At 38.8% G+C, this 27106-nt stretch overlaps 1 protein-coding gene across 1 annotated transcript in view; it reads left to right on the top strand.

Moving 5' to 3' along the window:
- TLCD1 (TLC domain containing 1) overlaps positions 1–27106 on the top strand; it is a 248771-nt gene that overhangs the window by 72942 nt on the left and 148723 nt on the right. The window lies entirely within an intron of this gene.

Below are 27106 nucleotides of genomic sequence, written 5' to 3'. Positions count from 1 at the left end.
TCCATTCGGACTCTGGATGACTGGAGCCATGCCTGAAAAGGATCCATAGACCACTATACCTAATTGGTTAGCAAATGTAGGAATAAAAATGAAATACAGGGGCACAATAATAACATGTTTAAATTAAGTAGCTACAAGTTCAGTAGTTAAGGAAAGACTTCCTAAGGAAGGCTGGTTGAAGCAGACTAAAGTTCTCCTGGAGTTTTTGCCCCAGTTATTAAGTGCTTTCAATTTGTTTACTGTAATCTGTTTATAAAGTAGAAGATTGGACTTAATGCTGCTGAGGGCTAAACACCTGACTGAGGTGTGAAAGGGAGGCTGAGTCTGATTGGCTGTTTTATACAAACAACTAAGTATAGTTTCTGTATGTTCCTGCAAAGCTGGGTCCTATATTGGCTACACTAGAGTAATCAGAGTCAGTGATTTTTTACAGAAATATGTAGGGCTTGATGCTATGAACAGTTGCTTATTTCTGAGATATGTAAATGCATTGGCGCCGTCACTGTTCTGCATATTTTTAATAATCTGTTAAGTATGTCTGATGCGGATGATTGTGAATTTGGTCATTTTCCCAATCCCAATATGCATGGAATATTTATATAATTAGGGCAGTTAGCCATGTTATAAGCTAATAGGACATCTTTTTTTTTAAACTGGATTGTGTGGTGGGTTTGGGATGGTCTACTACAAAGAAAGTGACACCCTTTAGTCCATACTCTTTCTGATACCACATGTGAATCCAGTGGCCCAGGTCAGTATTTATTATATACTGCCATTCCTGGGTTGCTAGCCTACTCTACTAACAGTCAAGTTATGGGGGAAGGAATTGACCTGACAGTCATTGCTGCCATTCATGGCAGCTGTGTTTTTGTCCAGACTTCACTCGCTCAACCACTTCTCCACTCTGTATTCCAATCTCCAGCACAGAAGAATGAGCAGTCTACCCATCAGCATGTCATCCTAATCCCTCTCACCTGGAAAAAGTGAGCAGGCAATGCCTCATTATTCCTTCCACACACCCCTGCCACCTCCAGCAGGTGTCAGAGCCACCAGCTGGACTTGGGTCACATGGGTTGTAGTCAGGGCTTTATCCTTTAGCCCTCTACAGAGAATTAGAGTTTCTTCTTCTTTCGCTAGCTAGTTGATGAAATATTCAAATGATACATTTGGGATTGCTTTTGTATACAAAGTAGACAAATCAATGGTTTTTAGAAGGTTATGTAGATCTGATACTTTATTGAATTGCCCAAACCACTGCAACCTCTGACAGGGTTTTATGTGTTTTAAATGACCAGAATGAGAAAACAAGGCAGTGACATGTGACACATAGGAGTTGGATAGAATGCGTATCTTTAAATATCAGTGGTTTATGCTAAAAATAATAATGTCTAGGAGGGAATACAACCGGTGCCTTTCATGGCATGACTTGGGCTAGCTGGTTGATCTAGTCCTATCAAGGAAAGACATTTTTAGTTGTGGTGCTGATGGTGCTAAAAGCATTTATACTGAAGTAAACTGGAACAAATAGCATTTTTGGCATAAGTAGTTGGATAGATTTCATTTAACATCCATTCTAATAAAAGTGAGGGAATATTCGGTAAATGGTTCATTGGTTTACAATCAAATGGACGAAAATCACATCCACGAATAGTGATTTCCATGACAAATAATGACATGAATATGAAGCAGGTTGTATGATCGATGCAGCAACGTTGACAAATTCTGTCGACCTTAAGGTGGAAATCTCCCATTGAAATACATGCTGAAACTCCCTGCCCGTGTACGTCCTTTTAAACAGACATACAAATGAACGTCGACATTCCGACAGTCGCTCCTACCATGGTCAAGGAGGTGGCTGTCGAGCATGTTACTGTTGACCATTTGATGGTAAACCTGGTTCATCTCCCAGGCCAATGCTTACACTTATCAAGGGAATCAGAACTTGTCAGAGATTTGGGATGCATGGCTAAGCTTAAAAAGGCCCTTGTGGTTGTTAGCTTAGTAAACACTTATGAACCTATATATAGACCATAGCCATACGTAAGTGCATATGCTTAACAATAATAAGGTGAGGACTGAGCCAGTTGGGAGCTTTATCACAAGAGGGGTTAGAGCTTGAGTCATCTGAGGAGTTGTTTTCATGAGGATTAATATACCTCTACCCTGATCCTCAAACCGGATCTGATATGTTTATGAATGGAGTGTTGAGAAGACCAAAAGTCATCCTTTGGTCATGTGAGGTTGATCTAAAAAATCCAGGCTACCAGAGTGATCCATTTATTAATTTATGTTTAAAAGGACAATTGGGTTCTCGGCCCTATTAATCTTATAACTCAATGTATTATTGCTTGTGTAGTAGACGGCCGAATGTCACCTGATAGGGTGTTTCTTTTTAATAATGGTAAACACAGTTGCATTATGAGCATTTTAATAAAGTATAAAAAGTCCCTGTAGTTCTACAATCATTGGATTGTCATAAGAAACTGTTTCCTCATTACGTTAGGTTTTGCAAGAGGTGGTTTAGTTTCTTTGGTGGTACAGTTTGAAAACTAGGCATGTAAAGTCTGGCATAAAGAATAGGATTTTCCGTTGTCATTTGGTTATTATTTTTGAACATCTTCAACCTTGCTACATAAATTTACTAAAATTGAGATTGCTGTATGCTATATAAAAATGAATTCTTGGAGATAATGCACTGTTGATCTTTAAATAAAAATAAGACAGACATTTATGATTGCATATTACAATGTAAATAAAAAGTGACTCACAGTTAAATCTGACACCCCTTCATAGCTAGACAACTAACTTGGTTCACAAAGCTACCTGTTCAACAAATTAATATCTGTGGAAAACAAACCTTCTGTTTGTCCTGTTCTGTTTAACCTCTACAATTTCTGAAATGTCTGGTCTCAGATCTACCTTTTTACTTGCATGTTCATCAGCTTTCTAACCTATCTCACTGTATTATTTCTCCAAGACTTTTGGGATTCTAATACCATGACAGAAATGGACCCCATTCTTTAGTCAAAGTATGATTACATTTCATGAAATTAGTATTGTTTCTGAAAGAATTGATAATACTGTAGTATACTGGAATTAAATGGAAACAACTGAAATGAGACTGGAATGAATGTCTTTATCTGTTAATTACCCAAACTTGTGCTGAACAGGTGCCAGTCTCTCCTTTATGGGCCAAGTCTTTTTGTAGTTTTCAGAATGAATTCTACACACACTGTAGTTTGGTTAAGAGTGCTTTATTGGATGTTAACAATGCCTGAATACTGTCTCCAATAACAGTGCTGATAAGCAATAACAGTCTGTAGTCATTCTTGAATGCGGGATAACAGTAACAGTGCTCATAAATATATCCAAAGTTTCTGCACGTATATTCTGATTCTCCTGAATAATATCAATTGAAACAGTCTTTTCCTCCTGAACAGTATGGATATTTGACTTGAGTTCTGTACTCAGGCTTGAGTGCCTGTACTGCAAAGACCTTTTGCATATCAGTCCAAAAGATAACTTAACTGACTCAACTGACCATGTCTGAAGTATTTCCTAATATTGCCAAAACCCTGTAATGTTCTAAACACCTCTTTAGCCTTGGTTTTCAAGTCTTGTCTTGCATGTGCATCCCAGTGCCTAACTGTCTGTTCTTTATCTAGCATTTCATTGCAAGTACACACATCTACCCCTTGAGAAAGGAACATTCTGTAGCTTTCCCTTGAGAACTGTTATTTCTGCACATCTCATATTTAGCCAGCAAGATTATCTTTTTCTTTCATCTGATCTGTCTTTCCCTGAAACTGAATGCATATGTGAAAACACAAGTCTGACTCTGTTTTCAGACCCACTATTCTACCTTAATGTATTATAATGAACTCACTAAGAATAAAGTGAAAACTCTCAGTCTAACAGTTTCAATATTTGATGTTAGCCAAACGTACTCTTCGCAGCACATGCAATGTGCCCAGAATTGACTCCTTCTGCAGTTCATATGGGGTTACATGAATCAATAACATATTTAAATATGACTGTACATTTTTTTACAAGACCTGTTGCTCATACTACTATTGGAACTGTCTGGGTATCCTTCTTCCACATTGCCTTCATTTCTGCCTGCAGATCCTGGTATTTTACAACTTTGTCTCTCTTTATAAGTAAGGCACTGTAATCATTGGGTGTAGCAATTTCAATGATTAATGCCACTTTTGTCTTCTTTTCATGGACTGCTATATCTGGTTTTCTTGCATCTATTTTTTGAACTGTTGGGAATTGTGATCTCATGTGATATAAACTTCAGCATTTTCTATAATGCTTTTTGGCTCAGGTTTCCAATAATTCTCAGCTACTTCAATATTACAATGTTTGCACAATCCCCAATGCAAAAGTCTTGCTACATCATTATGCCTTTCAGTATACTGGTATGATATTTTATTCAATAAATACGTAATTGCTTTATCATAAGTCCATTTTTTGCGAATTGCAACTTGAACAGTTGGAGTATCTGGTTTTATCCTTTCAGTATACAGGCCTTCTGCTAGTGTAACACACCCTGCATTTCTGTTTCTCCAACATCTTCAATGGACTTTGTAAACCAACATGTATGCAATCCACTATCCTGGGCCACCAATATTAACCATTTGTCTTTTGGTTTAAATTCTCCTCTCCTTAACCATTCCTGCATTAGATCCTGATTAACATGGAGTTGTTCCAGGAGTTTTCTGCACTTGCAACTATATTTATGCATTTTCCATGTTTCTTGTCTTCTCATAAGATCCTTCACCTTATATTCTTTCCTTTGTTTTTTGGCACATTCAATTGCTGCCTGATTTTTGTCTACTTTTGGTTTGATTTCCATTCCTGCTTGACATGGATATGCTTCTCCTAAACTAAGCAGAGAAGCATCTTAGACTTGTTCTCCTCATCTTTTAAAACTTTAAGTATGTTTGGAACTTGTGAAGTCAGCAGATATGTATGCAGTCCTACAAATGTAGGTCTATACATATAATCAATTTTGAGGAGGCCCATACCTCCTTCAGGACAGGGAATATATAATCTTGGTATACACTGATTTTTGTAAATCATTTGATAAGCATGAAACATTTTTCTTGTTTTCCTGTCCAACTAATCCAATACCTTTTGGGGCCAGTCAGTCACCCCAAAACTATAAGTTATACTAGGAATAGCAAATTGGTTTATAGCTTGGACTTTGATCCCAGATGTCAGGGCTGTTTTCAGTATTCATTTTAGTCTTCTAAAATATTCCTTCCTAAGTTTTATTTGCATTTGTTCTTGTTTTATTGTTTATCTTTCATCAATTCACAACTATTAATACACTCCCTCCTGCTCAAGTTCTTTTATATCACATTCCTGTCACAGACTGATATTTTCTTGGTGCTGCAGCTTTCCTGCTTTAAAGGTTACTTTTGCATATTTATCAAGACCAAATGACATTCTTATATCATCTGAGAAAGTTTTGACCACTTGCAGTTGTGCTTTCAGTTGCTCATCTGATGAATTACATAGTTTTAAATTATCCAAAAAAAGAAGATGAGAAGTCCTTACACTTTGCTGTTTTCTGGGAGCCAACTTGTAACCATGACCTAATCTGTTAAATAGACAGCGTAACGGGTTAAGGGCAAGCCAAAAGAGCAGTTGCGACAAAAAGTCACCCTGGAAGATCCCCCTCTGAATTTTTATCCCTGGGATAATTATTTGTCCTTTATCATGGCTTAGCTGCAAAATGGTTTGCCCCTGTTTCATTGTCACTGTAATGTAATCAGTCAATGTAGGTGGTATCTTGCACATTTGTAGGCACTTTTATCCATGAATGTGGGATGTCAGCATGCTTTTTTGTAGTCTATCCATGCCATACTTAAATTCTTCTCCTTTTCACAATTCAACATTATGACTTTATTTAGCAACAAATGATCCACTGTTCCATATGACTTCCTTTTGTTACCATTTTGCTCTAATGCCATGACTGAGTTTTCTTCTAAATGACTATAAACTCTGTTGGCATCAGTTCCAGTGTATACTTTATCCTTCATCGGAAAGCATGCTATTGGTCTGCAGTTTTTAGGATATCTTGGAGGTTCACTCTTAAGGAGGAGTATCATATTTCCTGTTGTTAACCAGGCTTCTGTCTGTTCAGGGTGTGCATATAAATAGTTCTTACTCATGGGTAAATAAAAGGTTCATAGGTTTATAGATTAGTACAAGGCTAACTGCCCTTGTGGGCCATTTTAAGCCTAGCCAATTATCCCATGTAAGAATCAAACCCCGCACCTTGTGTTTATAAGGTAAGGTAAATACCTTAACCATTATGCCAGCCTCCCATTCGTTGATGCAAAGACGTTAATACTTTTAGCCAGAAGTTAAGTACTGTATCTAGGCCTAGGGTTTTCCAGTTCAGAGCTTTTTTTAATTTGATTTCAATTTCTCTGGCCGTTACTTCATCTCATTTCGTATCATGTACATTTGAGCTTCTTATTCTTTCTTTTATTTTCTCTATACATTCAGCACTTTTGTTATGTTCAACATAATCTTCATAGATATTTCAACAAAATGTGTCTATTTCTTCATTTTTTGGTGGTGTTTCTATTCCTTTTGCCTTGTTTCCCACTTCTGTAGAAAACCTTTTGTGGTCATCAATAAACTGCTTATTTTGTACTTTTCCTTTATACTTATTTGCGTATCTTCAAGTTTTTCTGCTGTGCTGATATCTTTAGTTTATTATTTGCAACAGTGTGCTATAGATCCTGGTCTGTTCTGACACTGTGCATTGCTTTTATCAAATATATCTTTCTGAGTTTTTTTGTTGATCTTTTCCCTCTTCTGTGCTCTTTTGAAAGTGACGTTTCTTGTCTTAATTGCTTTATTTTTTTCTCTATTCGATGGCATTTGATTTCTCATCTTCCTTTCCCTTACTGCCTTGTGTTTTTGTGGTATGACTTTATCTGTTATTTAGTTGCACAGTAATATATCCTATTTACGTCTGTTATATTGCATGAATTTCTATGAACAGTCTTGATTACTGTGTTCATTTGTTTTATGAAACTTCTAACATTTTGGATCTTACTGACTTTTTGTAGTCTGTTTCTTTCATTGATCTTAATATATCTGCCATCTCTATTAAATCAAGCAACTCTTCCCTTAGATCATTTTCTTCTAAACTAAGGGCACAATCTTTATTCTTCATTTTCTGTGGGCATTCTATAGAAAGTTCCAGAACATCTACATGTGCCATATTCTCTTCAACTTCATCCTGTGTCATCTGTTGCTCTTTCATATGGGAACTCAATGGCCTATCACAGTACAACACTGACTGTGTCAGAGTTGTCATAGTTTCCTGCTCCTTCCCTTGCTGTCAATCTCCAACTAAACTTTTGTGCTGGTTTCTTACTGAAGGCTTCAAAGTATCTTCATATGGCAACTGATCAGATGCTTCCCGCTCCATTGTTTTCTCCTTAATTAGGGGACTCATTATTCTATCACGCTGTAATGTTATCAGAGTTAGATTTTCTACACTAAATCCTTCACTTCTCAGTTAATCCATAACTTCAGTTTCTTTTTCTTTAACGTCTCCCTTACTAATCCTCTTTTCTACTTTCCCCTTTGTTTTCTTATTTTTTTGTATTGTAAAATTTTCCATATCCGGATGCCTTTGCCTACACTTCAATTTAAATATCTTTGGTGCTGCATTTTTTGTGTTGATTAGCTTTGAGTTCTACTTTGCATAAATATTATACCACATTAAATCTCTTTTTCTTTCCCATGTCCATATTTCCTCTTCAGATATCACCCATCTTTCTGTTTCTCCTTACCCGGGGGACTTGTTATTCCTTCATGCTGTGACAAATCCTACGTTAGACTTTCTACACTAAATCCTTCACTTCGCAGGTATCCCATCACTTCACATTCTATTTTTTAACTTCTACTTTACTAATCTTCTGTTCTATATTCCCCCTTTGTGATCTTATTTTTTTGTATTGTGAAATTTCCATATTTGGGTGCCTTTGCCTGTATTTCTCTTCGAATCTCTTTGGAACTGCTTTTTTGTATTGATTAATTTGGCTTTCTCCTTTGCATAAATATTGCACCATATCAGAGCTCTCTTTCTTTCCCACTTCCATGTTTCTTTTTTATACTTTTCATAAATCCCTAGATTTTGTTCTTTATATTTTGCTCTTCCTCAGTCACTTCTTTTTTCTCTCACCTGGCAGCTGTTCCCTATGTTGATGAAACCATGATCATTAAAGCATCTTGTTGCCTGAGATGAGAGCTATCAGCAATTAGTTCAGGAGAACCTAACTAGCACCTGAAATGGTTCACCTCCAAATTCCTTATATCCTGGAATGAGACTGTACAAACCTTCACCTACTTGGGAATATGGGGGGAGCCCATTTTTATCACTCTCATGACACCTGAACAGCCTGCACAATAAACTTAATAAGCATTTTAATTTTGTCTCCATATGAGGATACTCTTCTAACATAAAGCTAGAATCTTTCACATTCACACATGCATGCAAGCGTGCACGCGCACACACGCACACACACACACACACACACACACACACACACACACACACACACACACACACACACACACACACACACACACTAATTTGAATATATCTTCCATACTGTTGCACTGACATCCTCCAATGATGCCTCAAAGCCACAAATTCTCCTTAATAGGATCTGCAAGTTCATGCTTTCTTCATAAAGTACAAGTACAACTGCATACATTAACTTGAACAGCACACCTCCCGGTAGCTGGCAGAGTAGGTTTCCCTCTCTCTACTTATACTTCCAAATCTTGTATGGTGATGCCTTACTTCTCTTATAATCTATCAGTAACCACAGTGAACTCGAAAGCAATCTGCAAGATAATTTTACTTCAACTATGCAACTGGTTCCTCCCTAGTAAGCTTCTAATTAATCACAAGAAAACAAATGTTATAGAGTTTCAGCTCCTGTTCTCTGTGGTAACGTTATTCCTAATGTTATTGAACAGAGATTCCCAGGTCTTATTTTTGACCTGGCTTTCTCCTTTACAAACATACACAGACTATATCTAACAAAGTCCTAGCACAAGTAACCAAGAGCCCACTTATCGCTAAAAATATATTAAATCCTAAGCTACAATATGCTCTGTTTTATACTTAGCTAAAAGTACTCATAGGGTAGACATTATAGAGACAAAATTTGTAGATTCATACTCATTTCAAATCTCTTAGGTCCTCATTAAACATTGCTGGAAAATGCCAACTGGCTCTCAATGACTGATGGCCTACCTTTGTCCTCAGCACACTGATTTTTAAGGTTCTAAAACAAGTTACTGTCTCCCTCTAAAAGGAAATTTCCTGTTCAAGAAAATTTGTATGATCTGACAAGTACACAAGACAAAGTATTCTTACTGGCTCACTTACCATTCAAATCCAATATGGGTGAAAATGTTTTCTTCAGACTGGGGCCTGCGGCCTGGAACCTACTGCCTACCAAAGTCAAAAATCAAGAATCCTGTGTGAATTAAAAAAACAGTGGTATGGGCATTAGTTCAAGGTGATGGTGTATAAAGTAGAAAAAGAGGGGTTGATGCAGGTGTCCTTAACAAACATCTCACTGAATCACCATCTATCTGCTATCAAGATAAAACCGTTGCTTTTCTGTCATGTTGAAGTCTGCTGCTCCTTTCAGTCTCTGTAAAGATACAAACTGTATCTCACTTTCCACAGTTATGTCATACATATGTATTTTATTCTGTAGTTAGTATCTTGTAAAAGTATCTCTTCACTATCAAATGGTTGCATTCTGTTCTATGAGCCTGGATGATAACTGGAAAGGGTCAGTAGACCAGTTTACCTACCTGGTCAACAAACAGTATTAACTAACTAACCAAATTACTGCATCTGCATGACTTGCTTCACCTGTGCATAAAATTGTTGTAGTTACTTTTTCATGCAGCCTACCCTTATCTGCCACGTCTTTGAAAACTCTTACTTATCCAGTACATAACTTGCTCTGCTCAGACAGCAAGACTATTTTTTTTTTACTTTCTGAATCCAAAGTTTATAATAATTTCTTTAAAAATCTAAAACATATACTGGTACATTTCACACTGATATCAGAAAACAACAGAAGTGTATAGATCACAGTTTTTGCATTCCCAAACCCTGCTCCCACTTGTCCCTCTTCTGTGAGATTAATAAAACTTCTGAGTAGTAATACTATTCATTTGTTTACTCCTGTTTGGCAGACTGAGGTTATTTTATTAGTGCTGTAATTTAGAATATATATACTAGTACACATTGCTGCAGCCTGTTGATTAGCATTGAACATTAAGGCTTTGAGCTTTTAAACTGGTCCATCCAATAGTTCCGGGTTTGATTCTTTCAACATCCATTTACTTACTGAGTGACTTAGACAGTTCTCCTGAATAGAGTCTGAAAAAGATCCATGTGGATCAGTGCTCTAGTCTGTTTAACAAATACAAATAAGTAAATGTCTATGAACATCGGCACTCCTCTCACTGCAGCAATTTAAATACTTAAGATTCTAAATTGAAAATTTCTCACCTTTTAATACATCATGACATTGCACTTTCCAAACAGAGGTTGGTGACTTCCTCTGACAAAATATCATATTTACCTACCCTGATGCAAAATCTACCACTACAAAAGGAATGCTCACTCCATCCTTGGAGCACAGTCCCTTATTAGCAAGTATTAATTATTCAGTAGAATACAGTAGGCTACAAATACTTTTAAAATTAAGTCAGCATATTTCTGGTCCATTTATCATTGCTGAGCACCACTGTAACACCTTTGCTAGGGTATAAACATAAACAGTTCCTCAAAGATCTAGCAAAGCCTCTACCTCATTACTTCACAAGGGTCTTTCCCTAAGACTGTATCCATCCTTTGGCTCCATTCGCAAGAGTAAATCATTTATGCAAAGCCTCCAGTTCTCACTGTTCACTCTTTTCACTTTACTCCCAGAAGTATTCTCCTTTTGGTGAACTATAATACGAAATGTGCATTTACTGAATATCACATTCCTTCCTAAATATCTTTGATTTAATACAAACTGGTTAACAACTGTGTCACAAATACTGTCTTTAGCTATGGGAAGAAATGAATTGTTAATCCCTAACCTAGTCAATCAAGGAATACCTGTATTAATCTCTTACAGTCTCACAGGATGAAAGGTTACACAAATACCTGGTCTGAGGATTTAAACCTCCAGCAACATATAAATAATAAAACATGTTGGAATAGTAGATTCATTACTTAAAGACTGCATCATCTCTGGAACAAATTTCTTCTGCATGCTAATACCCTTGCCTCCTTTCATGACTGACATTAACAGTCGGATGGGTAGTCATACATTTATCCCCAGCCTGACATTTTTGCCCTCCTGGAATTAGGGGATATATTTTGAATGTGATATCTGGTAAAATGTACATGTCTTCAGGCTTACTTACCTTGTAGTTCCTATGATCCAAAGGAAAAAAACTTTTGTTTTAAATTTTTTTTACACTTTCTTGACCAGGTCAGTTCAACTAAGCCAGCAGTCTCTTCTCAGGGTGCCAGTAGGTGGTATTAATACTATCTAATGGAAATTTGGCCAGGGAACTGGGCAACTTCCCCTACTCTTTTTGTTAAGTGGTATGAGATCTTTTACATCTACTTGAAATACCAGCAGTTCAGGTGGATGGGGCCTCGGTTTAAAGTCTCATGCAAAGGACAGCACGTTCCTACGATGCACTGAGGTGTGAGTACTGGAAAAATCCATCTGGCTGATGTTGAGATTTTTTTTTAACCTTGTGAGGCTCTAGATGGCTGTTCATTCACCTTAAAGACACAGTACCGATCTCTTTTTACCCATTTTGTTTGTTCCACTGAAGTCAGCTATCAGTTCCAACAGTGTATCATATATACAATTGTTTTACTGAGCTATTCATTATCATTTTATGGATTATAAGGTTATCTTATTTTCTCAGTATATTATTTTTGCTTTTTCATAGGCAGTTTTTGTTACAAAATCATAGCTGAAAATGGCCATTAAGTCCACTGTCAGTAGTTTAATAAATAAATAAAAATAGAATCAGCTTGATTAGTGTGACCATGTATACTCTTTAACCATGTTTGTAGTTATTGTAAGCTTATCTGTAATAGTTTTACTGTAGTAGAGTGTGTTGGTTATATCTGATGCATTTCTTAGCTTAATATGTATTTTTTTCATTTAGTACATTTATGTATACTGTGCTTCCGCGGTGGTGCAGCAGTAGCATTGTTGCCTCACAGCAAGAGGTTCTCCCGTTCGATTCTCAGCTTGGGTTGGGAGTGCCTTATGTGTGGAGTCTGCATGTCCTCCCCGCAGTCGAGTGGGCGTTCGAAAGACATGCGTTGAATGGGCGTGCTTTCGTTGAAGGTTGGGCATCGGGCTGGCAACTCGACACCATAAAACCAACTGCCAATCATTAGCGGACCGGAGTTCTGCTGTGGCGACCCCTAACCGGGAAAAGCCGAAAGACAAACAACAACAACATTTATGTATACTCCCGTCTCATACCATTACTATGTTAAACTAGAGTAACTTTTATTGCTAATGTTTTGCTGCAGCATTTCGTATCACATTCACATTTCCAGAAGCATCCCGGTCTTATTAGCTGTTTCACAATGTCATCCCAAACTTGGTGCTGCAGTATGCATTAACAAATTTGTAGTATTATTTTGCATGAGTACCATCCTTTCTGTTCAGCCAGGATTTATTCCTTTTCATCTGTGGATGAAACAAGATTTTAAATGAGTGCCTAGCAGATAGTAAGGCATGTTGAAGAATTTACTCTACCAAGCTGCAATTGTAATCAGACATGAGAAACAGAAAAGAGTCAGACAGTTATATGGACAAAGGAAGGAAAACTGTATATCCAAGGTAGTCAGATATGTTAAGCAAAATACATTTTTGTCTTAACTGTCAGAGAAGCCTTAATTAAATCTAGGAAATAACACTGTAGTATATTGTATGTGTTTAACTGATACTATAGGCACCTCTGAAAGAGCAGAGGGTGTACTGCTGTGTGCCAGGGCTTGGAGGAGAGACTTGTTTTTACCATCCAAATAATGTTTATCCCTTGTCTCTCAGTCTATATTCAGAAAGGAAGACATAATCAATCTACCCCATCTCTTCTCCAAGGAATGCAGATTTCTGCCTTGCATGCTGCATCATTCCTTCCTATCCAGGCATGCTATTGCCCAGGGCTTGCTCTATAACAGTGATCAAAAGTATCATGAACCTATGCTCTGCTGACTCGCCAACATCTGTCTCTTTGCTCTTCTGTCGCTCTGTCAAACAGACACCCATTAATGCTCTATGTAGTAACTATACATACACATGCAAGGCAATAGCATTCAAAATCTGGTTGAACCAGCTACAATATACACAGAAAGTGACATGTGTAGTCAAATTAGTTTAACAGATAAGTTTAAGGCAATCAGCAGCTAAGCTATATCCCATAGTCGCAAGTTGGATTCCCTTAGTTTGCATTTGCATACTGTATCATTCAGCAAATCATTTAACCAAATCATCATGCTCACAGGTCATCCCTAGAAAAAGGAACCTGGATTTAATGAGCTCAATTTGTTAAGAAATAAATAAAATGAAATACGAAAAATATTTTTGTCACCATCATTTAAGTTCATGGGTAAGTACTAGGCTAGCTGCCATTATAGGCCATTTTAAGCATAGCCAATTTCCTTCAAAGGTGAGAAACAAACCCTGGATCGTGTGTCTGTGAGGTAAATACCATAATCGTTGTACCAATCCATAAACCCCCATTCAAGGTGGCATTTCACCCATTATACTCCAGCACTACAATCTTTAGCCACCTGTGCATTGTTCTCTTAACTTTCTAGTGTAACCCTTATGTTCAGTTAATAAGTTATAAAATCAACAATAAATTCCAGGTCTTAGACACATAGGCCCTTAACTGCCCAATTACTGACCATGAAGTAATAAAACTGATGAGGGCTTGTGGCCCAATCCCAAATACTATAAACAAAGCTTGGAGAATGGGCCCTTTAATGCTGGATGACCCTGACCTGAGAGAGTTTATTTTACAAGACCTCAAATTATTCACAGCCCAACCCCCTCCATATATATCCCTATATATACATACATGGTGAGAAATGCTAAAATTCAGCTCAACAGGTATTCACTCTTCAGCCAAGGCCAGGCTGATACATATAATAGAAAGAAAAACTCAGCAATGCAAGTCCTTGATTAATGTCTCTGATACCAAAGTTAAGGATTCCTGATTTAATGACAAAAAGCAAAGAGTACCCTAAATGAGATGCTCCTTAATAAAACTATGCTTCATCAGAAATGGGCTCGCAGATAAACCAGGTAAACTGCTGGCGTACAGACTGAATAAAAGAAGAACCAGAAGTAGGAATGTGTTATATTAAGGAGGTATCCAAGCTCCTTCCAGATCCATCCCTTATCAGTAAGGCCTTCCATACCTGTTACGCAACCCTTTATTCCCAACCAGCCAGGAGGGAGCCCAACAAAACATGTCACAAAAAAATCACTTTCCTTAGTAGGTTAAGAACAAAAAAGCTGAATGAACAAGGAAAAGACCAATTACTATCAAAAATTTCTCTACAATATATACCCCAAGCCATGAAAACTTCACCTTCAAGCAAAGTTCCAAGCCCAGATGCATTTAACCGGAACTTATACAAATGTATGTTTCCACACATCTGATAACTCCTCCTAGAACTATTTAATAGTATAAAAAAGAATGGTACCTTACCATTTTCAATGAGAAAATCCCACATTATAGTGATCCCAATACTAAGTAAGGACTGTATGAACACTGGAAACTTTTGGGCCATCTCACTTATCAACATGGAGACAAATCTTTATGCCACAATTTTGCCAGACAGATTTAACCATTCTTGCCATCTCTGATCTTTTCCTCCCAAGCACTGTTTGTGAAGGAAGATTAATTATAGCTCACATTTGGGCTTTGTCATTATACTTCCAGGTAGTAAAGAAATACACCTTACTGTCCATTGCAGTCCTAATCTGTTTTGAAAAAAAAAACTTTCAATTATTAGACGGGACTACTTATGGAGCATATTAAAAAGATATGAGATCTCCACAATGTTCATTAAACTTGTACAGCCTCCTTACCATGCTTTCTGTATGGGTTCTTTTCCATGCCTCCTGTACAGGCTCCTTAGCATGTCTTCTGTACGGGCTCCTTACCATGCTTCCTGTACAGGCTCCTTAACAATGCCTTCTGTATGGGCTCTTTATCATGGCTCCTGTACAGGTTTCTTACCATGCCTCCTGTATGGGCTCTTTATCATGCCTCCTATACAGGCTCCTTACCATGCCTCCTGTATGGGCTCTTTATCATGCCTCCTATACAGGCTCCTTACCATGCCTCCTGTACAGGCTCCTTACCATGCCTCCTGTACGGGCTCCTTACCATGCCTCCTGTATGGGCTCTTTACCATGCATCCTGTGCAGGCTCCTTACCATGCCTCCTGTACAGGCTCTTTACCATGCCTTCTGTATGGGCTCTTTAAAATGCCTCCTGTACAGGATCTTTACCATACCTCCTGTTCAGGTTTCTTACCATGCCTCCTGGGCTATGATTTTAACTAAGTTGACTACATATTCACCCTTTTTCCTCAGTAAAGGCACAAGACAAGGCTGCTCACTCTCCTTGACACTCATCTTACTGGACATAAAAGCCATTTCCCTGGCTGTTCACAGCAATAACACTGTTCATGGATGGGAACTAATGTCTCATGAGTCTAACATTTTTCTGTTCACAGATGACTTTATTCTATTCACTGAGCATCCAGAAAAGAACTTGCCCGCCATGCTGGACCTACTTGAACAATTCCATCAGGTGTCTGGCCTTACAGTCAACACAGAAGAATAGTTAGCTCAACCAACACCCTGCGCTAGTACTATGAACCTGCTCCCCATCTCCCTCAGCTCTTCAACTGAAAAGCAAAAAAAAGCACATTGTTATAATAAACCAATCACTACAATCAACTTATTAAAGTTAGAATGATGCCCCCAGCAGACATTCCTTCTCCTGGCACATCAACCAGGTGGCCAGATGTACAACATGCACCCCCCCAATCCATTCAGTTACTGTTTTTGTGCCCTGACCCCAACCCTCCTTCAACATATTTAATTAAAAAAATAAATAAATACTTTTTTCTTTTAACCTATAGCAAACGGTTTTCTACAAATAAAGCAGACAGTTGCTACAGTTTATACCCTGCCTGCATGGAGTACTGCAACAATCATGTTTCAATTAAAAAAAAATTATTCTTCTTTGTAAACTATAACAATTTTTTACCGCAAATATAGCAAACAATTGATACAGTTTATACCCTGCCTGCATGGAGTGCTACAGTGTCCATGTTTTAGTTTAAAAAAAAATGTTTCTTTTTAAATTATAGCAAACCATTGCTGTGGTTTATACCCTGTCTATGAGGGGTGGTACAGCACTCGTGTTTTAATCTAAAAAAAAATATTTTTTAAACTGCAGCAAACTGCTTGCTACGAATATAACAAACAGTTGATAACAGTTTACACTCTGGTGGCATGGAGCGTTACAGCACTCAGGTTTCAGTTTAAAAAAAACAAATTTTTTCTTTTACTTTTAAACTGTAATTAGCGGACCGGAGTTCCGCTGTGGCGACCCCTAACCGGGAAAAGCCGAAAGACACAACAACAACAACAACTTTTAAACTGTAAGAAACTGCTTGTTACAATGTATGAAAAAGTTCTTACAGTTCAGACCCCTCACAGAGCACTACAGCACTCAGGTTTGCCACAAATGCAATTTTGGCTTTTAAAAGCATTAAAGAGAAACTGGGATTGGCTGACTGCATCCACCCAACACTCTGCACCTGGGGGCAGTTGCCCCTCTCACTCCACCCTTGCTATGTTATTGAGTCAGCATGTCGAAATCAAAGTTGTTTCCCGCTAATGATAGCACAATGCAACTGAGGGATAGCAGTTGTCTTCCTCTGCTTGACTTTTGCAGATCCACCCTGAAATATTTGGCCTGACCTTAAGTAGAGAGTACCTTGACATTGTGTCTTTGAACCTCAAAGGGATGAGCTCTTCTTCCAGGTTCATTCCTGGAGAAGTCTTGAATTATCCCAATAGAAAACAATTCAGCCCTCAATATGACTTTTTACCCCAAACTGCATTATTTCCTTAGACATCTTCTATCCTTCACCACTGCTAAGTGGTTCATAAAAATAGAAAAACTCCACAATCCAGTTTATCTGGGAAGGTAGGATATTTTCAATTCCAAGGCATACCTTCTTCCTACCCAGAAGATAAGTTTGAGCAGGTCTTCTAAATTTAAAAAGATTGATGGATGCTACTGCATCTCATACCTCACTCTCAGTCCCACAATCAGACATCTGCCCTCTGTGGGCAGACCTTCTAGCGAACCCATTAAATAGTAAGTCTCATCTAGCCCCTACCTGCTACTGGTACTCCCTACCAGCCCATCCTTATATCTGGTGCATGTTACTCCGTACTTGGAAAGCCCTGAAATACTTATTCATGCTCCTCCCCTCTCCAGAGCTTTGATCCCTGTCAGTGCCAAATTTGGCAACTCTCATAATAAGGTTGACGGAGCTATGTTAGTTTGGAATGACTGGATAAGGAAAGAACTCTGTAAAGTAGGTCAGTTATTAGATGTTGTTGATGGTAAGCTCTGCTTATATCTGTTTCAAAGTTGCAAAAGAATTTTGTCGTCTCATGTCCAGATTTATGGGAGTACCTACAAGTAAGACATGTATTAATGCATTCACTATATATGGAGAAATGGTTTACCTTTACATGTGCGTAATGCACGTGTGAAATCCAAAAGTCCGAAAGAACTTTTTCAAGTTTACAGAAAGCCAAAAACAAAATGCATCGAATGTGCAATGAGCGAATGCACAGTAATGATCTCTCATTGCAGATTCGGCATTTTTGGTGCGGGGTGCACTATAGTGGGGATCGGGAAGTGGACCCTTTCCCCACTGGAGTGTGACCTCGGAGTTAGAATAATAAAGTAGGGGGTTTGGGGGTGCAGGGGAGCTTGCCCCCCTGCATTACACTATGTATTTGGAATTGTAGTTCGAAAATCAGCAAATCTGGTTTTCGATTTGCTGATTTTCGAACTTCGGTGCAGATTGAACTGACAATTTTCATCATTCTGGTTCGCTCAAAGGGCTGTTCGGCAGGTTGATTTTCAACCTTTCAAAGGTAAACCAGAGAAACTCCGAAACAGCCCTATGATCATGAAACAGGCACTCCTAGAGAAGCACACTTTGTCTTACCAGCTAAAGAATATAAATCCTCCTACCTTTATATTTTAAGTAAGCACCCAATAGTCCTAACTCCTATGCCCTTTTTAACTATAATAATAAGGAGGAGCCCCTCACATATCTCAGGAAGGTTTTGAAGCAGCTTTCTTTCACCCCTACACTGCAGGCCCACTAGATGAAACTTGTCTTCAATAACTACTGGATACCAGCCCGAATGCTAAAACAGGGCCTATCCACAGCAAGAGACTGTTCAAACTGTTTGGGGGTCATAGCCGATGAGTTGCATGTATTTTGGGGTTGCTCAAAAGTCACCTGTATATGGCAACAGGTTAAAGAATTTGTCCTTGTGGTATAATATATCTCTACTAAATTATGGGATCTTTTCATCGCTGCCAGAACTGTCTATATTCCAGAGACTATAGTTACTGCAACTCTCAATTGTTGCTAGGTTGAATGAAAGACACCAAGTCTTCTGTCTGTTAACAAGTTTAATAAAGTTCTGAAAAACTATACCATCTTTCTTAATAGAGAAATTTTAAAAGGCTTGCCAATCAGACTAAAATACTCTTAAGTTTTCTTCATTGGATCGCCTCCCACCCTTGTTGGAAGCAGCTAGATTCGTAGCTGACCCTGTAAATCTTCCCTATTACAACTCAGACAGTGCCCCTATAGATGCCAGGCTTCCACCAAGCACAGCCTTCTGATGCTTGAGCCTTAACAGACCATCTCATCTCTCAGATAAACTATACATATTGTTTTGTGCATCAGTTCTTACACACTCTAAGGTTAAGAAAGTGCTGGTAATTAGTTACTCATTCTGTCAAATGTGAATGTTTTAATTGTTTGTGATCTAGTAACAAAAGCAAGATGCATTTGTACAACTAACAGCTGTTATTTCATAAGTTATCTATTTTATATGGAACTCTTGTGTAGTTCTTTGCTGACAAAAAAAAAGAAAAACAATAATTTTGCTTTCAGTGACTCAGCTCAAGGCTGTTTCTGGTATTAATTCCATCTCCAATTTGTTATAAAAAGTTCTACTAGTTGTGTACTTCTGTTACTATATCTTGGTGCATAACTAGTTTAATTAAAATAACAATGACACTACTTTACTTTTGTTACATGTGAATTTGTTTTGTTCTATGAACAGCATATTCAACCTCAAGAACGCAGTTACAGCCCGTACGTCAGAATAAGTAAAATACAGATTTCCCAGGGTTTAAACAAAGACACATGCTAGTATATGATAATTTTGAGTATAGAGAATAGGAGCTACCTCTGAGCCCTAGCTTTATGCGTTCAAAAGAATGAGATGTGAAGTAATTCAGGGAAGAGACACATTAGTGATTTTACTATGGTATCAAATGAAAGCTTTAAAGGAACAAATGACATTGTTTAGTTGTTTGTGCTTATGACTTTTCAATATCCCTGTCTCTCATGACAACTTTGTAAAAGCATATTTCTAAGCAAATGTTATCAGGGCTCTGTGATCTGGAAGCCATCTTCACACCCAGCTTTTTGTGGTATGTTTATTTAAGCAAATTCCCAATAGAAATCAGAATCTTGAATCACTAAACTAGTTATCTGGACTTGGAGCTGGCACTGGAAACTTTCTTGAAACTGCATAAAGATCAAGCAGATTTTCCCAGTTAGAATGAAATTCAGTTCCCCTGGCTTCTGGACTGTGCCTCCCACTAAAAAGAAGAAAAGCCCCAAAGAATTAATTCATTCTAAAATGTAAAATACTTATTTTTTGGTATTTTACTTTTTTATTTGAGCTTGGAACTCTGTGCATGGAGTTCCTAGAACATCAGGGAGAAAAAACAAACTTTGCTTACTCTGTTTGCTGAACAAACAGTCTGGCATTGCAAAGTTCTTCTTGCCTTCTCTAGAAGGCAGACATGACATTCAAAAAGTGGCTCACTGGACAACTATGTGAAGCATCAAGAAGCTGTTTCCATCGGCTCAGGATGCCTCCAGTGACCTGGGTAACCTGACTAAAAGAGGAAAGAAGAAAGTAACATCTTGGAAGATGTATGAGTGTGGGACTAGTGCTAGTGGAAGATGTATGAGTGTGGGACTAGTGCTAGTGGAAGATGTACGAGTGTGGGACTAGTGCTAGTGGAAGACGTACAAGTGTGAGACTAGCGCTAGTGGAAGACGTACGAGTGTGGGACTAGTGCTAGTGTTCCTCTACAAGTTTACCAACCTCCTTGTAGGATACTAATTACCTAAACTACATTTAAAAGGGTTAACAGGAGATATTTATGCATTTGTAAACAGGTAACTGATTATGAGTGCTTATAGTCTCCGAGGCATGAAGGATTGACTTTTCTTATTGATTCACTACAGGTATCCAAAATGGAGATGTTCTTCTGGATAGCCTTTTGTCCAATAATTCAAATTATAATGGCCCAGATTTCTGACATTATAAATAACTTGGTATCAGATATGGTTAACTAAACCAAACACAATCATCTTCTCAGAAACCTACAAGAAAGTCTTTTGACTCTTTCTTGATATGAAACAGTATCTTTTAATTATACATTGTTGGATGTGCTCCACATTTTGTATTACGGCTTATCAGGGTTCTGTAGTTAATATACTGTTGCAGTCACAGAAATGAAGGCACCATGCTGAGCATGTTTATTTTTGAAACTCTGAAATACTATACTATATTTTCTTACAACATGTTTATTCTCACTTAACATATGATATATGCTATATGTATATATGTGTGTGTGTGTGTGTGTGTGTGTGTGTGTGTGTGTGTGTATATATATATATATATATATATATATATATATTTATATATATATATATATATATATATATATATATATATATATATATATTATATGATATGGGTGGCGCAGTGGTGCAGCGATAGCATTGTTGCCTCACAGCAAGAGGTTCCCCGGTTCAATTCTTGGCTGGGGTGCCTTCTGTGTGGAGTTTGCATGTCCTCCCTGCATTCGTGTGGGTTTCCTCTGGGTGCTCCAGTTTCCTCCCAGAATTCAAAGGCATGTATCTGGAGCATTTCTCGCTCTGCCGCTGCTGAAAACTGGCTTTGTTCCAAGTCAGACTTTCCCGGTAAACAAATGTTAAATAAATAAATAAATAAATATAGCCAGCTCCCAGGTTGTTTTAAATATGCAGTGCTAATTTTGAAAAGCAATTCAAGAAAAACTGAACTTGTAGGATTTTAGCACTGAATGCGTTGGCCTGAAGTTCTTTAATGTTAAGTGAAATATTTTTATGAACCACACTTTCAATAGAGGATTTAAGAGTTGCGAAAAAGTACTAGGCAAGGACAGGATATAATTAACATGTGTGTGTCTGTGTTATATATGCTAGAATGCATGGGGGCATATATGCTGGCCTTTCTTTTCCAGAATGCCTCTGATACTGCCTCATATTTTGTTCTATTCCTTATAAAGTTTGAGTTTTTTTTCTGGCAAGTGAATTAGGACTACAATAACTAAATAATGACAATAGATGATTTTGAGATTTAATACCCTTCAAACAAGCATGTTGATGCAAAGCAAGTTATTCTAGCAACTTGTTAAGTATGTGGGAGCAGTATAAGTCCCTGATTTCAGTCCTTTGTTTCCCATTATTTTTAGCTTTCTCCTTGATTCTTAAGCTAAGAGGTTGAGAGATATGTGCATGCGGACTGCAGTGGGTTGTACACTGCATTCTGACAACACTGAGTTGTGAGATTGGATAAGCAACTCACAAAGAAACAATGGGAGGATATACATATGGCTCTTAAACATGCAACAAAATGTAGAACATTTAGGATTTTTGCTTGGAAGTGTTTGCATAGGTATTTTTATACCCCAAGCAGACTAAAAAAAAGATTTCCTCAGGTAGATTGCAAATGTTGGAGGCGTGATGGGGAAGAAAGAGGTAAATGGGAACGTATTTTCTGGGAGTATAATGAGTTGATAGATTTTAAAAATTCCCGGCAGACTACTGGGTGAGAAAATTAGTATAACTAAGGAAATTATTTTTTGGGCTGTGATACAGAATTGGAATTGCCTAGACATAGTAAGTTCTTCCTGAGTTTAATTCTGATGGCTGCCAAAAAGCAATTACTAGAAAATGGAAATCAAAATCAAACCCAACTGTACTAAAAGTAGTGAATACAGTCTTCTTCTTGTTCTTTCGGCTGCTCCTGTTAGGGGTCGCCACAGCAGATCATCTGTTTCCATTTCTTCCTGTCCTCTGCATCTTGCTCTGTCACACCAACCACCTGCATGTCCTCTCTCACCACATCCATAAACCTTATCTTAGGCCTTCCTCTTTTCCTGTTACCTGGCAGCTTCATCCTTAGCTTCTTTTTCCCAATATACTCTGCATTCCTTCTCAGCACATGTCCAAACCAAAGTAATCTTGCGTTTCTGGCTTTGTCTCCAAACCTTCCAAACTGGGCTGACCCTCTAATATACTTATTTCTAATCCTGTCCATCCTCATCATACCCAGTGCAAATCTTAACATCTTCAACTCTGCCACATCAAGCTCTGACTCCTGCCTTGGTCAGTGGTTTTGGCTCCAACCCATGCAACATAGCTGGTCTCACTACCCTCTTGTAGACTTTCCCTTTCACTCTTAATGGTACTCATCTGTCACAAATCACTCCTGACACTCTTCTCCACCCACTTCATCCGGCCTGTACTCTCTTCTTCACCTCTCTTCCACACTCACCATTACTCTGAACTGTTGATCCCAAGTACTTAAACACATCCACCTTTGCCACCTCTACTCCCTGCATCCTCACCATTCATCTATCCTCCCTCTCATTCATACACATATATTCTGTCTTAGTCCTGCTGACCTTCATTCCTCTTCTCTCTAGAGCATATCTCCACCTCTCCGGAGTCTCCTCCACCTGTTCCCTACTCTCACTATAGATCACAATGTCATCTGCAAACATCATAGTCCACGGGGACTCCTGTCTTATCTCGTCTGTCAACCTGTCCATCACCATTGCAAATAAGAAAGGGCTCAGAGCTGATCCTTGATGTAATCCCACCTCCACCTTAAACGCATCCGTCACTCCCACTGTAGACCTCACTGCTGTCACACTACCTTCGTACATATCCTGTACCACTCCTACATACTTCTCTGACACTCCTGACTTCCTCATACAATACCACAACTCCTCTCTAAGCACCCTGTCATATGCTTTCTCTAAATCCACAAAGACACAATGCAACTCCTTCTGACCTTCTCTGTACTTCTCCATCAACACTCTCAGAGCAAACATCGCATCTGTAGTGCTCGTTTCTGGCATGAAACCATACTGCTGATCACTAATCATCATCTCCCTTCTTAACCTAGCTTTCACTACTCTTTCCCATAACTTCATGCTGTGACTGATCAGTTTAATCCCTCTGTAGTTATTACAGCTCAGCACATCACCCTTATTCTTAAAAATCAATACCAAAACACTTTTTCTCCATTCCTCAGGCATCCTCACACTTTCCAAGATTTCATTAAACAATCTAGTTAAAAACTCCACTGCCATTTCACCTAAACACCTCCATGCTTCCACAGGTATGTCATCTGGATTATCAGCCTTTCTGTTCTTCATCCTCTTCATAGCTATCCTTACTTCCTCCTTGCTAATTCACTGCACTTCATGATTCACTATCTGCACATCATCCAACCTTCTCTCCCTCTCATTCCCTTCATTCATCAACCCCTCAAAGTGCTCTTTCCATCTGCTCAACACACTCTCCATGCGTGTGAGTATGTTTCCCTCATTACCCTTTATCCCCCTTACCTGCTGCACATCTTTACCAGCTCGGTCCCTCTGTCTAGCCTATCGGTGCAAGTCCTTTTCTCCCTCCTTAGTGTCCAACCTTTTATACAACTCTTCATACGCCTTATCCTTAGCCTTCACCACCTCTCTCTTTGCCATGCACCTCATCTCCTTATACTCTTGTCTACTTTCTTCATCTCTTTGACAATCCCACTTCTTCTTTGCCAACCTCTTTCTCTGTATACTGTCCTGTACTTCTTCATTCCACCATCAGGTCTCCTTGTCGTCCTTCCTCTTTCCAGATGTCACACCAAGCACCTTTCTAGCCATCTCTCTTACTAGCTCTGCTGTAGTTACCCAGCTATTTGGTAACTCTTCACTGCCACCCAGTGTCTGTCTTAACTCTTCCCTGAACATCACCTCACAATTACCCTTTTTCAGTTTCCACCATTTGATCCTTGGTGCTGCCCTCACACTCATCCTCCTCTTCTTGATCACCAATGTCATCCTACAAACCACCATCCTATGCTGCCTAACTACACTTTCCCCTGCCACCACTTTACAGTCTCCAATTTCCTTCAGACTGGCCCTTCTACATAAGATATAATCCACATGTGTGCATCTTCCACCACTTTTGTATGTCACCCTATGCTCCTCCCTCTTGTTAAAATACGTATTCATCACAGCCATGTCCAACCTTTTCACAAAATCCACTACCATCTGATCTTCTGCATTCCTTTGCTTAACACCATACCTACCCATCACTTCCTCATCCCCACTGTTCCCTTCACCAACATGCCCATTGAAATCTGCTCCAATCAGCAGTCTCTCACCCTTGAGTACAGTCATCACCACTTCATCCAACTCACTCCAAAATGCTTCTTTCTCATCCATCGCACACCCAACTTGTGGAGCATATGCACTAACAACATTCATCATTACATCATCAATTTCCAACTTCATAAACATCACTCTATCTGACACTCTTTTCACCTCCAAAACACTCTTAGTGTACTGTTCCTTCAGGATAATGCCTACGCCATTTCTCCTCCCATCCACACCATGATAAAACAATTTGAAACTGCCTCATATACACCTAGCCTTGCTCCCCTTCCATCTGGTCTCTTGTACACACAATATACCAACCCTCCTTCGGTCCACCATATCAGCTAGGTCTCTCCGTATACCTGTCATACTGCCAACATTCAAAGTTCCGACCCTCACTATCACAGTCCTAGCCTTTACCTGCCTTCGGGCATGCCTCCCCCCTCTTCTCCTCCTAAGGCCAACAGTAGCCCAATTTCTGCCAGCACCCTGTTGGCCAACAGTACTGGTGGCGGTCGTTGTTAACCCGGGCCTCAACCGATCCGATATGTATTTCTGTACTGTGGTCTCCATGTATGATTTGGCAAAATTTTATGCCGGATGCCCTTCCTGATGCAACCCTCCCCATTTATCCGGGCTTGGGACCGGCACAAAAAAATGCACTGGCTTGTGCATCCCCAGTGGCTTACAGTAACAGAGAGAAAAGAACTGGAAGTGGTGTCTTTAGAAATGGGTAGGAGAAAATGATATAGAACAAAATGTGAATTGTGGGAACAATGCATGCAGAATAATGTTTTGGAGGACAAATGAGGTTTTAAATAAGGTAGGAACTGAATGAGATACGTAATGTTCAAGTGACACTGTATAGAATATTTTACGTGAAGTATAATGTTTGCAAATGAAAATATGTCAATGATGTGGCATTCCAGATTGTGGGTACCTAGGCCAAAATGTCCTGCTGCTGCTAAGTGGGGTATATTGAGGTAAGTTTAGTGATTGAAAGCTGGAGGCATTAAATTGTAGCCAACAAGAAAGGTGGCTGAATGAAGCTGTCTTCTTGAATGAATGGCAAAGGCCAAATCAGAAGTCTGTACATTAGTGTACAAGTAATATCTCTGGTCAGCACAGTCATTTGTCAGCGGACATTATGTCTGTGCACCTTATTTGTTTTCTTCAGTAGATAACCAGAAGCAGCTAAGTAGATATGGAGACACTAGATTTCTTCTAACTGCATGTCTCCATCCAGAAAACATACAACAGTATCAGACCTGACATATGCATTACACCATGCTTTCCAAGATTATGGAATAAGACTCACATTATATTCAGGAGCCAGTCACTAACTTCCTTAAAAATAAACTTAATGTTTATTTATTTAACATTTGTTTACCTGGAAAGACTGACTTGGAATGAGCCAATTTGCAGAGAAGGCCCAGGGAGAAACAATCCAGACACATGTCTTCGTAACATGGGAGGAAACCAGAGCACCCAGAGGAAACCCATACGAATGCAAGGAGGACATGCAGACTCCGTGCAGAAGGCACCCCAACTGAGAATCAAACCAGAGAACCTCTTGCTGTTAGGCGACAACATTAACCGATGCACCACTGCGCTGTCCATATGTATATAGGAAGCAGGAAATATCAACTAGGGGTGACAACAATCAAACTAAGTTGTAAGCCTGACAATCAAACCTGTAAACCTATCCATGTCAGCCCGAGCCTCATCTTTCCCAAGTGGACTTAGCTGCAAATCCATCTGCGGTTACCCTAATAATATTCACAATAACTGCAGCATCCTTTTATGGTTGATGAGTGTATCCCCAGATACATTCTGACATTATCCCATTATGGATTTTAGATAATCTTCAGTACTGCAGCTTATTCAGTGCAATGGGAAGAGCATTGGGAATATCAGGGTACCATTTCAACAACCCGGTCCTGTTATCCATGTCACTTGGCACTTGATGTAGTCACAACCTTTAACAAACTCAGTTGTGTGTAACAGTGGGAGAATATGTAGCTCACTTGTTATATCGCTGCCCTCTCACTGTGCCATGGACACCTCACATGCTATCACCATGGTAACAGTGTGCATGTTTCTATGCACTGCGCTAGGTAGCTACAGTTGC

The sequence above is a fragment of the Protopterus annectens genome, chromosome 13.part0, assembly GCF_019279795.1.
Source record: "Protopterus annectens isolate FY-2018-M chromosome 13.part0, PAN1.0, whole genome shotgun sequence".
NCBI lineage: Eukaryota > Metazoa > Chordata > Ceratodontiformes > Protopteridae > Protopterus > Protopterus annectens.
Note: the sequence above shows the minus strand (reverse complement) of the source record. Positions and strands in the feature narration are given on the sequence as shown.